Source organism: Ambystoma mexicanum, chromosome 1q, assembly GCF_040938575.1.
Source record: "Ambystoma mexicanum isolate Mex_15411 chromosome 1q, UKY_AmexF1_1, whole genome shotgun sequence".
NCBI classification, from domain to species: Eukaryota; Metazoa; Chordata; class Amphibia; order Caudata; family Ambystomatidae; genus Ambystoma; species Ambystoma mexicanum.
Genome location: NC_090922.1, coordinates 593,681,800 through 593,698,475, shown reverse-complemented (window position 1 = coordinate 593,698,475; position 16,676 = coordinate 593,681,800).

Below are 16,676 nucleotides of genomic sequence, written 5' to 3'. Positions count from 1 at the left end.
CCAGTGCTACGCTGACAACACAACTCATTTTCAGGCTGCCCTCTGCCACCTCCTCTCTCATCTCTGATTGCCTAACTGCCATTCAAGATTGGGGTGCCGCCAATGATCTTTGTCTGAATCCCAGCAAGACGGAGATCCTCCTCATCGGCACACCTTCACCATCCTTTCCCTTCACTCTCTGGCCGGCCTCCCTTGGACCTCCTCCTACCCCCACCTCCTTCTCCGTCCACATCTGACGTCTCTAAAAAGGTCAAATTTCCTACTGCACCTCCTCAGTTACTCTGCCTTTCCTCACCTTCCCGCATAAGCTAATGGTATCCAAAGCTCTGGTTCTCTTTGTTGGACTATTGTAACTGCCTCTTTCTAAATCCACCTGCCTCTATTCTCCGCCCTCTGCAACTAATCCAGAACAGGAATGCAAGACTTGTCCTTGGCCTCAAGCCCTGGGATCGTATCTCTCCAGCTCTGAAATCTCTCCATTGGCTCCCAGTGGATGCAAAGATTACATTCCAAACCCTCTGCATTGTCCACAAGGCTTTCTGGGGCCTGGATTACATTCCAAACCCTCTGCATTGTCCACAAGGCTTTCTGGGGCCTGGGTCCAAAATACCTTCAGCTATCCCTCTGCAAATACCTCCCTCCAGGTCAGTTGTTGTTTTTCAAAGAAACGAGCTGGGGGTAGATCTGTCTTTGGCTGGGGCCTCCCTCTGGAACAGCCTCCCTGCCACTCTAAAACTTAAGGAGAACCATCTCCGGTTTCGGTAGCACCTCAAGACCTTCCTTTTTCTTCTGCCTTCACTCCCCCTCTCCCTTGCTGATCTGTTCTCTCTTGGCACAGTGCACCTGGCCACCATCTGTCCTCCGGGCCCAGGTACCTGCTCACCCCGTCACCCTCCCGCACTGCCTCCGGGCCAACCTTTGCACTGGGGTCTGTATCTGTACCCATACAGTTCCCCCTTTTTCTTCCTGCACTTATCAGACCTACCCTGTCTGCTGCCTTAAACCTAGCACTTGCAAATTGCTGGCTGCACTACCACTGTTTGTTGCCTTTATTATTTATTGTTATCTTTCTCCACTGCTTCGCACTTTCCACTTCTCCCCCTTCCATGCACTTTTTCTCTCCCATGCACTTTTCCCCTCCCCCTCTTCCATGCACTTGCACATTCTCAATGTCACTGGGCCTAGTAAGATCGCTGTTTTGTTCTCCCCTGTTCCCCTCCCTTGCCTTGTCTTGCTCTGAAACACTTGTGTACGAGCGCAATAGAAATAAAATATCAATATCAACACAGTAGAGTTCAAAAATGGCCTAAAGTAGGGGCACATCAGATAGCGTAGGGCCAGGCTAGTACAGTAGGGCACAGCAGCTAACACAGGGCTAGTCTAGTACAGTAGGACACAGCAGTTAATACAGGGCTAGGCTAGTACAGTATGTCACAAAAGCTAACGCAGGGCTAGGCTAGTGCATTAAGGCACAATAGCACACACAGGGCTAGACTAGTGCAGTAGGGCAGCAGTAGTCCTAGGAGGAGATGGGAATGCCATAGTAGCAAGAACAGTAGTCACAGGTAGTGCACAGCTTATGGCAAGTCTGAGTATTTTAGAATATTCATATATATTTGGGATCGGCATGCACTGATGATTGCAACATTTAAGAGTTCAGTGTCTCAAGCGTGGTCTACAGTAGTGCTTACCGGTTCGGCATAATCATAATGATGTCGAGCTCTCAGGCAATGGGTGGAGACCTGCAGATCTACAGTATGGAATGGACTGGACTAAGAGATGGCATTAAAGTGTACCGTCTTAATAGTAGACAATGGCGTCAGGCACGCATTTGCGATTACCCAAGGTATAGGGAATGATGGTGCAGAGAACATGCGGCATTGGTAACTATAGGGTATTCAGAGACGCGGGGATAGTTGTGTGTACCCAAAAACAAGGAGTCATCTCACAGATTACATTTGGGGTTTGCATGTACAATCAGGGGTGCACGCACTTGATATTGTTATAATGTACCTTTTGTGTGCCGCTGGGAAGGACGAGGGGCGTCCCGCGACAAACGGGCAGGGGTCCTGGCTGTCGGCTGTGAAGACCAATACAGGCTGGGACAGGGGATTCGCCTTTGTGCGTCGGCCTTCGTGTTGGAGGCCGGCTATGCCCGCCTGCTGATGATTTTCGCAAATCAAGGCTCATGCAGCCAGTAGCGGGGCACCTGCAGCCTAGGTGGACCCAGACAGGGAGGCAAAAATGCCCAAGGTTGGCAGGCGGCCATCTTGGAATGGCAGCCACTAGATCAGAGTGCAGGATCACTCGGAGTAATTGAAGCAAATAGGTTAGGGGATGTCCCTTCCCTCTCTCACTAATTTTACTAACATCTAAAAAAGTGCATACTCTTGGAAGTCAGATATGCCTTTTTGATTACGTCCTCCTAGTGTGTCTTATCAGCTAGAAACAACAAATTTTAAAACTATCTTTGGAGAAAATTGATAACGTTTCTATTCCTCGATGTGGATCTGTTGCCACCAACATGTCTACAAAATTAATTAGTTCACTAAAATGATATAATTTCTCAGTTTGCCAATTCTATGCCTATCTTGGGGATCAGGTCATCACCCTGAACCTTTTCAGTCGACCAGTTTCAGCGGAATTGATGTTACTCTCTGCTTTCTTCAGGACTTGTTCCTGACCTAACTCGTCAAGGTTCACAATTGTTTTAAAAAAAAGACATTATTATTCTTGTCTCAATCGCCATCACCTAGTTGGGGGAGTTTCTCTTCTTTCCTTATACAAACATCTTACTCACAGGACACCCTAAAAGGGACTATATAAAGGGGAACAATCACCAAGTTATCCTCTATCCATCTTCATAGAACATCAATGATTATATTACATCTTGGCAGTCTTACCAATACTTGGCCTTTTTTCTTTTTCCTTTTTTCTTTCTTTCTTAATCCTTTTTTGGGTGTCTCTTGGTGTTTTTTTTTTTAACCGTACACAATATCGCTATAGGTAAACAAACGAAAGGACTCTGGGCCTGATTCATACAAGTGTTTTATAATGGCACAATCTCCTAGGAAAATGTTCCATGAATCGGGCCCCATGTCTCTACTAACCCTTGTATGTGATCCAGGAAGAAAGCCGGAAACGGTTCGCAGTGGTTAATGAAAGCGATCTAAGGAAGCCGATGAGATTGCAAAGGGAGAACTGTACCGAGAAGTGTGGAAGCGAGATTCCTGTTGACGAATAGATTGAGTGCGGTTACAGGAATACAGTGAAACGTGAGAATGCAAGGTGCCGGCAAATCAGTGAGGGTCAGCTGGCTCACGGTCATGTGACTACAGACCCTTCATTTCTGAAGCGTCACGGGTATGGATACAAGGACGCTCATTACAGAAAAGGTGTTGAAGATGTGCCTGATTCACGGGAAATGAATGTATCCTTTAATGCAGAATATGCCTCCTTCTATACGATAAAGTATTGGTGGTTTTAATGAGAGCATAGGAATATGAAAATTCAACAAATGAAGTCAATGATATGTGCGTTTGGTATAAGTGGCCAGTGTCAGATCAAACAGTATAAAAAGGGGAAGAACTGTTTGAGTATGAATGGCACATGTGGATGTGCGTGCAGTGAAGTTCCTAGATATGAGTAAGCAGTTTAATATTTTGAGGCTTTTCAGATAAATACAGATTTACATGGACATTATCAGTTGAAGTTGGTGAAAGATTGGTTGTAAGTCAGTATGGGTGAGTTAGTTTAATAATTTTGAGGCATTGCAGGGTTTATCTTGTCCGATACAACAAAGACTTTTAGGAAACTTGGCAATACTGTACCATGTATGTTGTGTTTGGTCCTAGCAAAACCAAACGGATTTTTTTTTTAAATTCCAACATGGAAGTTATCTCTGGTTCAAGCGTATGGGGTATTCTATCAGAGTGAGTGAGTGTGGATGTTCCGGGGGTGAAAAGGGCATGGTGACTGCAAAGAAAAACCTAAAAGTCGTATACCCTCGAATGTCAGAGTAGAGGTTGTGCCTGCTACTGGTAAATAAGGGGAGGTCGTGCCTGCCCCACACAGTGAATCTGGGTTCAGATTCAAGTTCAGAGGTTAATAGTAGGGGTCATATCCAGAGGAGATTTTATGTGAGGTCATGCCTTTGTAAAGAGTTCTGGGGGAGAGGTCACGCCTTACACCCATTTTATGTTGCAGGATTTGTAGATTTCCCAATTTGTTGTGGGAGAGGTAATGCCTCCATCAAGTTGCAATGGTTGGGTCGCGCCAAATACCATTTTTCAGCAGAGGGAGGTGTTCCCTTATGGCAAAGGGGGTCATGCATCCCAAAAGGAGTGATGGGGATGTCGTGCCTACCGCCATGCATCCGAGGTTGAATGGTAATTCTCACAGAGGTAAAGTGAGAGGTCGCGTCTTTAGCAGATGATGGTTGGGTCACGCCTTTGCCATCCATTAGAGTGGGGAGTGTCCTTCAGGAAATAAAAGGTTCACGTCCCAAAAAGAGTGATGGGGAGGTCGTGCCCATCACCATCCATCGGGGGTGGAATAGTGGGCCCCTTGGGGTCAAGTTCCACGACAAAAGAGTAGCATACCCTCTTTAAAAGGTGCAAAGTTATTGTGTGAATGTGCATTGTGTTCTAGTGGGAATAGGTGATATGTTGTAAAGTAGATGTGTGTGTAATAAGAGAGGGAGATATGTTGTAAAGTACTTATCTGAGAATGCATGAGCTGTGAGAATGTTGGAGTCTTTTGTGGAATCTTGTCCTGTGAGTGTGTGTGAAGGTTCTAGCTTATGTCAGTTGGAGCTGGGCTAGCCTGGGTGGTGGGGCCCAGTGGTATCCTCTAATGTAACAACTTAAGTGAACTTGTAATGAAGCTTTTATGTGTGAACCTTACCAAGAGTACCGGAGCTGCTTTTTAACAAGGAGGAGGTGTACTAGGATGTACTAGGATGCTCAATGTTGTTGACACAGACATAGATTCTCTGCTGTCATGTAGAGATTCCTGCTTAAGTCCTGCAAATTAATTCGGATAGAGGTGTAAATCAATACCAGATCTCTTTTAATGACTCAATAGGTCTCATCCCAGTGGCACCAGTGCATGCTGGTGGATGTCACTTAACTGCTCGTGCGGTGCGTCCAGTGGCTATGCAGTATTTTGTGATGTTTATTTGTGTGGAAACTGTTTACACGCATATGAACCATCTCTATCGGCTATTTAAATTGATGCATCATGCAGCATATGACTTGCATTTGCTAGGGGTAAGCCAGAATGGTGGTCAGCTCCAAATTACATCGCCTTATGTTCCACAGATTTTTACACTCTTTATGATGGGCGAATCCACCATTTTTACACTTATAAGGCTTGGCGTTTGACTGATTTCCTATACTCTGGCCTGGTGGACATATGTATAGAAGGCCAACCTATATTGTGACGGGGACAACTCTGGGAAGCTGTAGCCAAACCAGTTTAAGGTAGCAGTGACAGGCGGTCTAGGCTAAGATCTTTAGAGGGGTGAGAGTGTAAAGGTTCCACAATGAGGTCACAATGGGAGTCACAAATTACACTTAGACAGGATGTACAAAAAGAGTTATTTAATTATGGCCAAACACACTATAAGAAAAGTGAACATAAGCAAGTAGACTTATCAACCAAAACCATCAAACTAAAATACATATATACAGTCACAGGTTCAAGTGCATAATACAAATCAAAATACTCCTGCAAGGGAATGAGTAGGTGAGTATCGCACACAAAAAGGTCCATGGAGAGGTTCTCTAACTAAGATTGTCCAACCCTAAGTTGCCTGGGACCTTGTGCCCTATAGTTCAGGATACAATGACACAGCACTCAGGAGGCAGGAGAAAATGTAGGTAGGGTCTCTGTGGTACAGTGAGGGATTCTTGGAGCCAGAGTTCAAGATAGACGCTGTCTGTCCAAAATTCCCCCCAACAGTTAGCAGTCTTGCCAAGGCAAGTATTGGCCAAGGCAAGTATTTGCACAGCCAATAGGTTTTAGATAAAGAATATTATAAGTCCATTGACTTACAATGGGAGTGTAGGGGTATGTTAAAAGCTCAGTAACTTACCCCCCTGACTATTAATCGTCCCAAGACTTTCCAGAACAAAGGAAGGGTGTCCTGGCTTGCTTTTCCCGCTGAATTCCGCGGTCCTCGATTTTCACGGGTTGCAGGTTCGAGTGATTCTCCGGTTAGGATCTTTTGCTGGTGCAAGGATTCTTGATGAAGAAATGCAAAAACAAACGATGCCGCTCCCTTCTCATGACTGGGGGCGGGTCAGAAAAGCAGGTTTCGGACCGTGCACGCTGCGCACAGTGATGCAGCAGGACTCCGTAGCCGTGGTCGGACTTTCTAGTCTTTCTTGGTGCTAGGACGCCAAAATTACGCAGAGGGTGTCGTTGCCGTGGCAGCTGAAGGTATGCCCAGTTTCAGGCGGAAACTCGGAACGGCAACAAAGATAACCCGGTAGCCCAAAAACTAAGCTGGTCAGCCACAGGACAATTCCCAGGCACTTCCGAAGGCGGTTTTTGTGCTGGGCACCAAGTAGGCTTCGGGAATGGGTGGTCCCTCCACTCCTGGGGTCGTAGCACCTTCTCCAGCATTGGATCTTTCATGGATTCACATGCTTAGAATATTCCCCGTCGTCAGACTGGGACCCCTCGGTACACATATATAGCATTTTCCAATAGGAAAACTTCCGACACTTTTGTGTCCTATCTACGTCCTTTTAGGACCCGCCTACGCATGCTCCGTAGGCCGTCCCTGTATAAGAGGCCCGCCCCCGCGGTTCCCCTTCAGATTTCAACCGTCTCCAAAGTAGTGGGATCTCCTTGCGTTGTCTTACTATTTTGTACAAGGTTGCATTACTGGATTTTGAGTACAGAAAATGTCCTCCGTGTCAGGAAAAGCGCTGTTCCGCCCATGTGCGGCTTGAAAAAAGTTTACGAGGGGGACGGACATATGGATTGTATATATTGCCTCCACCCTCATCATTCGGCGGATAACTGCGACATATGCAAAGGGTTTTCTCAAAAAACCCTCAAAGACCGCAGTCGACGACTGGTGGCATGGCTGAATGATGGAGCGGGGGCATACCCTCCTTCGGAGGTAGGCTCCACACAATCGGCGAAAACATCACGCCGCGCTACCTCGTCGGAACCACCGGCGAAGAAATCTCGACCGACGGAAAAAGAGTCGTCTGGAAGAGACTCCTCGTCAAAGAAATAATCTTCATCAAAAAAGCATGAAAAGGAAAGGAAATCCTCCTCGGGCGATCATCATAGATCGACCACGAGTCGAGTAAAAGCAAGTCAAGTGTGGAAAAGGCGGGACCGCCAAAACCACCTGCTAAGTCACCGTCGTCGACGGCGGCCCAGTCATTGGCCTCCACCCTGTCACTTACGCAGGTGGCATCCACCGTCCCACCGACGACGATGGCCTCGTCGACGGGGGTTCTACAGGAGGCCTGGAGGCCTGAAGTTTTTGATCCGACCCCCCCGGATACTTTACTGCAAGAACAGGCTGTGTTGCTGTCCTCGGAAGACGAGAATGAAAGAATAGCTGGCCCAGCAGACCTAGGGCTGCGAGTGGCTGACAAGTCGTCGACGAGGGGATCCGTTATACCGGTATCTGCCCCTCTTCTCAATCCTCAATCTGTTTTGTCGTTGGAAATTCTGTCCCCGCTTCAGTCGTTGTTAGTCGTTGGACCAGAGACTACCTCAGGCAAACCTGCCACAGTAACCCGTCGACGAGCCGGGCCCGTCCCGTCAACTGACGCACCTACGCACGCCAATCTCAGCACTGGCACAAGAGGAAGGTGAGCTGCCAGATTCGGAGTCTGACAGGGGAGCCATGTCGGATATCTCATCATCCCCCTCCAGGGATCCAACCTGGGAGTCAGAGGTGGAGTTGGAAACCCCTAGAAGCCCAGCTCACCCGTCCCCTCTGGGACGACATTGCGTCATTCCATTCTATGATGGAGAAGGCATGCAAAGAATTTGGTTTGTCCCAGGAAGAACAGAAAAAGGACTGTTTTTTGTTCGACCACATGGGTAAGAGAAGGAGGTCTGTGTTCTCGATACCAATACTAGACCATGTATGGAAGGAGGGGTTGCAGACAATGCGTCACCCGTTTTCAGAGCCGGCAGTGAAAGGACGCCTGGAAAAAAAGTTTAAGGCTCCAGAGTCTACCCCCAAGTGTTTATCGTCCCAACCAACGCCAGACTCGGTGGTGTCGGCGGCAGCGGCGAGGAAGGTGAAGGCCCAGCACAAGTGCACGACGACTCCTGAGAACGAAGCGAGACGCCAGGATGCCTTTGGCAAAAAAGTGCTATCCGTGGGAGCGACCACAGTAAAGGCCGCAAACTCTCTGGCAATTGTTGCCAGATACGATAGGGAGATGTGGCACAGGCTAGCTCCGTTGCTTGATCATCTTCCGGAAGAGCATAGGAAGGCAGCGATGTTACTCGTCCGAGAAGGTGAGGAAGCCTCAAATCACGCAATAAACATTGCGGTGGACCTCGCTGAGTCAGGCTTCAAGCAAGTCAATAATGGGGTCGTATTACGTCGACAGTCATGGCTTAAGTGTACCTACTTCAGGCCAGAAGTACAATAAAAAGTGTTAGATATGCCCTTTGAGGGAGACCTTCTTTTCGGTGAGAAGGTGGACGAAGCCCTAAAGGGAATGAAAGAGGACTCGGACACGGCACGTTCATTGGGTGCCCTCCAGAGTGGCAGAAACTACAAGTCTTTTCGTCCCTTTAGAGGGGCTTCAGGTAATTCAAGATTCTCTGCATCTGGAGACAGATCCTTTGGCAGATCAGCTTACCCCTCCCAGGGATACAGACGTGCCTCCCAAACGGCAAACCGTCGCCGGAACTTCCAGACTTCCAGAAAAAGACCATCATATCCGTCGTCGTCGAGAGACGAGCAGAATAAAGATCAGCAGTGACATACAACACACCGTTCTGGGGGGGAAGAGTTTCAGCATATGTCGACGAATGGGAACGAATAACGACGGATCAATGGGTGCTGGATACTATAAGAAACGGACACTCTCTACAATTCAAACACAGCCCTCCGCAAATTCCACCTGCGTTTACCGCTCATTCCCATCTGAAGATACTGCAACAAGAGGTAACACTCATGTTAGCAAAGGGCGTGATAGAATTAGTTCCAACATCACAGAGGTCAAGGAGTCTACTCAAGATATTTAGTCGTAAAAAAGCCGAACGGCAAGTGGCGTCCCATTTTAGACTTACGCGATCTCAACAAATCTTTGAAGAGCCTAAAATTCAAGATGCTCACTCTGCAGGAAGTGATCCGCGCCGTTCAAGAGGGGGATTTTTTAGCGTCCCTGGATTTACAGGACCCGTATTTCCATATTCCAATGTGTCGGAAACACAGGAAATTCCTAAGATTTGTAATAGGGCGGACTCACTACCAATTCACGGTTCTTCCTTTTGGGCTCAAGACCTCCCCCAGAACGTTCACGAAATGCCTGGCTCCAGTAGCGGCCTGGCTAAGGAAGCAAGGCCACCATGTATACCCATACCTCGACGACTGGCTGGTAAGGGGATCCTCCCCAGCGTCGTCCAACACAAGTTTACAAGCCACCATGCAGCTTCTACAACAGCTGGGATTCGCCATAAACTTCGAAAAATCCTCTCTGCAGCCATCGAGATCGCTGGTATTCCTGGGGGCACAGTTCGAGACCCAGTTAGGGCTAGTGAAACCTTCCCTCGACAGAACCTCAAGACTCAATCAACAAGTATGCCGACTACGGCGAAACACCAAGATCTGTGAGAAAATACATTTCTGTCCTAGGGGCCATGGCATCCTGCATCCATCTGGTGGAAAACTGTCGCCTATTCATGAGGCCAGTCCAGGAATTCCTCGCGGACCGATGGACGCAGGCTCAAGGATCGTGGTCAGACAAGATAACCATCGACGACGACAAGCTGCTTCGGACCCTTCAGTGGTGGCAGAGTTTCCACAATCTGAACAACGGCGTACCCCTACAGGAGCCGGAGTTTCAGCGAACCATAGTCACGGATGCGTCCCTAACCGGATGGGGAGCTCACATGGGTGCTCTCCAAACGCAGGGTCGCTGGTCTCCAACGGAGTCACTCCTACACATAAACGTGTTAGAACTCAGAGCAGTACGATGGGCCTTGAAGGCATTCCTACCACACATCAAGGGCTCGCGAGTACGAATACTGACCGACAATACAACGGCCATGTTTTATCTGAGGAAATAAGGAGGGACGCGATCAAGAACTCTTTCCATAGAAGCCCAGAAAACATGGCATTGGGCATTAAAGCACGAAATTTCCATCGTGGCTCATCACCTTCCAGGAGTGAGGAACTCCCAAGCAGACTCCCTCAGCAGAAGCATGGCCCAGATACACGAGTGGGAAATGGACACAGTTCACCTGAAGAAAGTGTTCGAGAAATGGGGTCACCCCCCTCTGGATGCCTTCGCGACCAAAGACAACAAGAAATGCGAGCAATTCGCAAGCAGATGGCCCCAAGAGGGCTCCAGGGGGGAGGCATTCTCCTTCCCATGGACGGACATGTTCCTCTATGCTGTTCCCCCGTTTCCCCTCATACGGAGGACAATACAGTGGATACGCAGATACAATTGCCGGGTAATTCTAGTGACACCATACTGGCCAAGGCAACCGTGGTTCTCCGACCTACTTCACCTGTCGCTGGAACATCCCATAGGGTTTCCGAAAGCCCCGAACCTACTATCCCGGGACAAAGGCACGGTGTGGCATCACGACCCGGACAGTCTCAACCTTACAGCCTGGCTCCTGACTTTTCAGAGTTCGGTGCTTTAGACGTTTCGGAGGATTGTCAAAAAATTCTGCAGGCGGCTAGAGCCCCTTCTACAAACAAATACTACTCCTATAAGTGGCGGAGGTTCTGTGAATGGTGTAGGGGACAACAGGGCCTACAACCGTTGTCGGTGACGCCGGAACAAGTTCTACCTTACCTGCTCCTCTTGGCGGAGAGGGGATTATCCTTCACATCGATAAAGGTGCACCTGGCGGCCATCTCGAGGTTCACAAGGAAAAGGCAGTCGTCTCCTCTATTTAGCGACAGACTTGTAAAACACTTCATGAGGGGTTTATTTCGAGCTTTCCCCCCGGAAAAACGTTTCCCCCTGACTTGGAGTCTCAACAGTGTTGGCAGGCTTAATGAAACCGCCTTTTGAGCCTATGGCCACGGCCGACATAAAATTCATTTCGTGGAAGTTGGCATTCTTGGTTGCTATCACATCAGCTAGAAGAATCTCAGAACTGCAAGCGCTGGTCGTAGACCCGCCATACCTAAGATTCTTTAAGGACAAAGTAGTCCTGGCAACTAATCCTATGTTCGTCCCAAAAGTTCCGACAGTGTATCACAAACACTCGTCCATAGTTCTCCCTACCTTCTTCGCCACACCATCAGCAGCAGAAAAAGCTCTTCATACCCTGGACGTTAAGAGGGCTCTGAAATTTTACCTACATCTTACACAGGAATTCAGGTCTACTAGACAACTGTTCGTCGCGTATGGTCCGTCGACGAGAGGAAAAGCAATCTCTAAACAAGGATTGGCTCGATGGGTCTCATCGACGATTGCGTTTTGTCACTCTAAGGCCGGAAGGCCACTGCAAGGACATCCTAGAGCCCATTCTACAAGATCGATGTCCTCCTCAACAGCTTTATGGGCAGGAATTCCGTTGACGGACATATGCCAAGCTGCGGCATGGTCAGTGCCCCACACGTTTACCCGCCACTACTGCCTTGCCAGGCAGCATGCGGACGAGGTGCAGATGGGAAGAGCTGTCCTGCGCCATCTGTTTCAGTAAGGTAAGCTCCACGCTGTGGAGAATCTGTTGTCTACCTTTTAATGACAGTTTATTTTAGGTGGGTAAGGCTATATGCAGTAACTTATTCCTACTGTACATATGCATTGTGTAGTAGGTTGAGGGTATATTACATTACATTCTCACCGCCGTCTCAAGTGTTACTGCTATACAATCTATTCTAAGCATGTGAATCCATGAAAGATCCAATGCTGGAGAAGGGAATAGTTTCTTACCTGTAACTCCATTTCTCCAGCATTGGTATCTTTCATGGATTCACATGCGCCCGCCAACCTCCCCGGAATGTAATGTATTTAATTGATAAATTTAACCCTTCCTACTTTGGAGGGGCCGAAATCTGAAGGGGAACCGCGGGGGCGGGCTTCTTATACGGGGACGGCCTACGGAGCATGCGTAGGTGGGTCCTAAAAGGACGTAGATAGGACACAAACGTGTCGCAAGTTTTCCTATTGGAAAAGGCTATATATGTGTACCGAGGGGTCCCAGTCTGATGACGGGGAATATTCTAAGCATGTGAATCCATGAAAGATACCAATGCTGGAGAAATGGAGTTACAGGTAAGAAACTATTCCCTTCCTCCTTTTCCCTTTCGGTCTGGTCATCCTTCCGTTTTGCTATGGAAAGGACTCCTTTTAGATTCTGCCATAAGTGTAGGTTCAGATATCCTTGGAAGGACAAACACAGGACGTGTAACGCCTGTCTCCCCCTAGAGCACGACGAGAAGCGGCGTGCAAACTCCTTCGGCCCAAGACCCTTAAGGAGCGCCGTGTAAAGCGGTGGGCCGCGTACGGTATGTCACGCGTGGAGTCCCCCCACTGCCACGCCAGCCGGATGACCAAACGTCCAACGTGGATGTCATAGACCTTGAGGCTGACACTTCTAGGTCCGCCACGCCCATCCCGACCCTTCCAGGCTCGACTCTGATCTTGCTACAGGGGCTACGCCCGGCAACAGGGGCGTACAAGCGCATCGCACCAAGCACACAACCCCTATGCCAATTTCTACGCCTTAATCGAAAAAGGCAAAAGCGCCAGCGGGGCCGCTGAAAACTTCGCCGGATCGCCCAGATCCAAAGCCTTCCCTGCATCCGCAGCAGCGTATTGCGACTGGGCAATCAAAACAAAACCAGGGCGCTACTCCAAAACCTGCACGCACGAAGTTCGGGAGCCCGAAGCTTTGACAATTTCCAAGGCCTCAGTAGGCCCGAAAACTACAGCGAGGCCTCTACAAAGAAAACCGACCGCTAGGCCCTCTAGTGCCGCGGACGGTATTTCCACTGCTGACAAATCATCAGAGACTGTCTCCCGATGATCGGTGACTATCCAGAGTAGCATCGGAAGAATCGCAGCGGCGGTGGGCCTTACTCCGGTTCCGCCTAAAGTTATGGGCCAAGCTGCGGAAAAGATTTTGATGGATTTGATCCACGATTCCGATGAGACTTGCGTAGATAATCAAGAGCCCCTCTCCGACACCCTGAGAGGTTCCTCGCGACGCCACAGTGCGGAGAATGTCGTTTCTCCTCATATAGGCCCGTTTGGGTCCTCGAAGTGAACTACAGAAAAATTTGAAGGTTACATGGATCGGCTGGAACAGATTATTGGTTCTTCCAACCATCCTCCCCCGAAAAGGGCTCTGGTAGACCCTAACCCATAATTTCAATAAGTTCAGTCTCATGTTTTCCAACAAGAAGACGTGGTCCATATGGACACATATCGAGACATCTATAATGAGGAAGCTTCTTTTCTCGAACACTATGAGGAATATCAACAGGATACGACGGATAACTAACTGGGAGGAAACCCAGAATGAAGGTCAAGACCCTTGGACACAGCAATATTAGGACTCTGATATTTTGTGCCTAGACTCTCCTCCGTCCGCCCCGGCTCGCCAGGCCTCCCCTGTGGATGACCAAATGGCTTTCAACTCCAGTTCAAAAAAGCAACTGAATACTTCAGAATTGCCACTCAAGAGGCGGTACCGGAGCAGGAGTTGGTGGAGGATATTGAGGAAAAGCCTCTGGTGAGTCAATCCATTCCCCTCCTTAACTCTAAGAGATGGGTAGCTCCCTCATTGGTCACATCTGCTCAGACACGGGCAGTGAACCCGAGAGTCGAAGAAATTATTTCGGCCTCCCCCTCTGACCCTCTGTATGTCAAAGGGCATGCCATAGCGGACTCACTGGTAGTGACTACCACTCAAAAGAGGGCAGGGGTACCCCTTGCCACGGGAGAATCACCACCAGACAAGGAGTCTAAAAGGTTGTATGCCCTAGGCAAACGTGTTACGTCAGCAGCTGCATACACCATTCGGGTTGCTAATAATACTAAGTTGTTAGCAAGCTATGTTGCTGCCCAGTGGAACTTACTCCAAGAAGGCCTCCAGGAGGTTCCTGAACCCGCCAGAACAAAGCTTCTCGCCATTGTTTCGGAGGGAAGACTGGAATGTGGTGAAGAACACTATGGACCCTGCAGAAACAGCAGGCAGGTCTCTTGCACAAGGGACTCTACTGAAAAGACAGGCCTGGCTGTGTACATTGGGATTTAGACCTGAGACTCGGGCCTCCCTCATTAATAAACTCATTGAGGAGACTAACCTCTTCGGCAAAGCAGTGGATGAAGCGTTGGAGACAGCCAAGAAGGAGCATGAGACTAGAAGGTCCTTGCACCAAATTACACAGAAACCCTCTTCCCAGAGGGGTAATAATTCTCGGCTGGCCTTTCGAGGGCAAGCCTGTGCTGGTCAAAACCACTACGGCACGGGTAACTTCAACACAAATCAAACATCTGGAAGCCCCACTTACTACCCCTCAAGGGGTCAGAAATGCAGCAAAGGTAGAGGCAGAGGCCCCAATCCCAGAGGAGCCACAGCCTCTGGTCAAAAAGTCCAGGTCCCTTCCCATGTCTCCCCGGTGGGGGGGGGGGCGATGCATCTTTCCTCAAGGCATTGGAGGGGATAACTTCTGACCAGTGCATCTTAAAGACGGTTGCCCACGGTTATTGCGTGATATTCGCCCGACCTCCACGGTTCAGACCGCCGCGCTCACGGCGCCTTTCACCGGACCATCTGGATATCCTGATCCAAGAGGTGGAAGCATTGCTGGAAAGGACACCATAGAAGTCGTCCCTATTCTTCAGGTAAATGAGGGTATTTATTCAGTGTACTTTTTTGTACCCAAAAAGGATCTCACCATGCGTCCTGTTCTAGATCTGCACCCAGCGAACAAGTTTATAAACCCCAGAAGTTTTGCATGGTAACACTGCAGGAAGTGATCCCATTGCTGAAACAGGGGGACTTCATGGCAACATTGGATATGAAAGATGCATACTTTCATATTTCAATGTTGCCAGCACACAGAAAATACCCAAGGTTCATGATCCAGGACAAACACTACCAATTCAAGGTATTCCCCTTCGGCATCGCCTCGGCGCCAACAGTGTTTACCAAAGTCCTGGCAGTGGCAGCAGCACACCTGCGCAGACTATCAGTCCCAGTCTACCCTTACCTCGACGACTGGCTCATTACGGGTGACTCTTTGGACGTTTTTTTGAACACACAAAAAACAGTAGATCTCCTCTTCAGCCTGGGTTTTTCAATCAACGAGAAGAAATCCAGCTTAGTCCCCAGCCAAGTAAAACAATTTCTGGGAGCGCTAATTAGGACGGAAGACGGCCTTGTCTTCCCCTCCAGCGAGAGGGTTCAGAACATGCTCTCTGATTCCTCAATATGTAGCCAGTCGGGAGGTGACGGTACGCAAAGCGATGCGTTTGCTAGGGATGATGGTGTCATGTATATACTTGCTTCCCCACGCGCGGTTGCCCATGCATCCCATGCGAGAGTGGCTCAACATCCAGTGGTGTCAGGCCAGCGGACAATGGGAAGATCTGTTAGTTGTCTCGTCAGCCCTCGTTTTCTCTCTGCAGCGGTGGTCAAGAGAAAACCTCTTGAATGGGAAGACCTTCACCACCCCTGCAGTGGAAGCCACTCTCACGACAGACTCATCTCTCACGGGGTGGGGGGGGGGCTCACCTGCTTCAGCAGACAGCACACGGAGTGTGGTCCCCTCAAGTAGCATCCAACCATATAAACTAACTAGCGGTGTTCAAAGCATTGAAAGCCTTTCAGGTGCAACTGCAAGGGAAGACAGTGCTGAACCTAACCGACAGCACTACAGCAATGTATTACCTGAACAAACAGTGGGGCACTCACTCTCCAGGGCTGTCCAAGCTGTCCCAAAACATTTGGATATGGGCTCTCAAACACAAGATGTTTTGTTGTCCCAACATGTTCCAGGGGAACTCAATCTTCTGGCAGACGTACTCCGCAGAGATTTTCCTCTGCCAGAAGAATACGAATGGTGACTGCACAAAGACATTGTGTCCAACGTCTTCGCAGAATGGGGTTTCCCAGAGATCGACCTGTTCGCTACTCAGGAGAACGCCCAATGCCAAGACTACGCCTCCAGGTACCCCCAGAACCGATCCAAGGGGAACGGTCTCTGGATAACTTGGTCGGGGAAATTTGTCTACTCTCCCCCCCCCCCCCCCCCCGGACTTCCCTTATCAACAAGATGCACCAGGAACCAGTTACCATGATACTGATGGCCCCCTTGTGGGCCCGCCATCCCTGATTAGTGCACCTGATGGAAATGACCCTCTCCCCACCAGTCAAGCTGCCCTGCCCGTACAACATGTCTCAGGACAGGGGGGAGACCCTACACCCATGCCCACAAATTCTGAACTTAGCAGCCTGGCTCCTGAGATCATGGAGTTTGG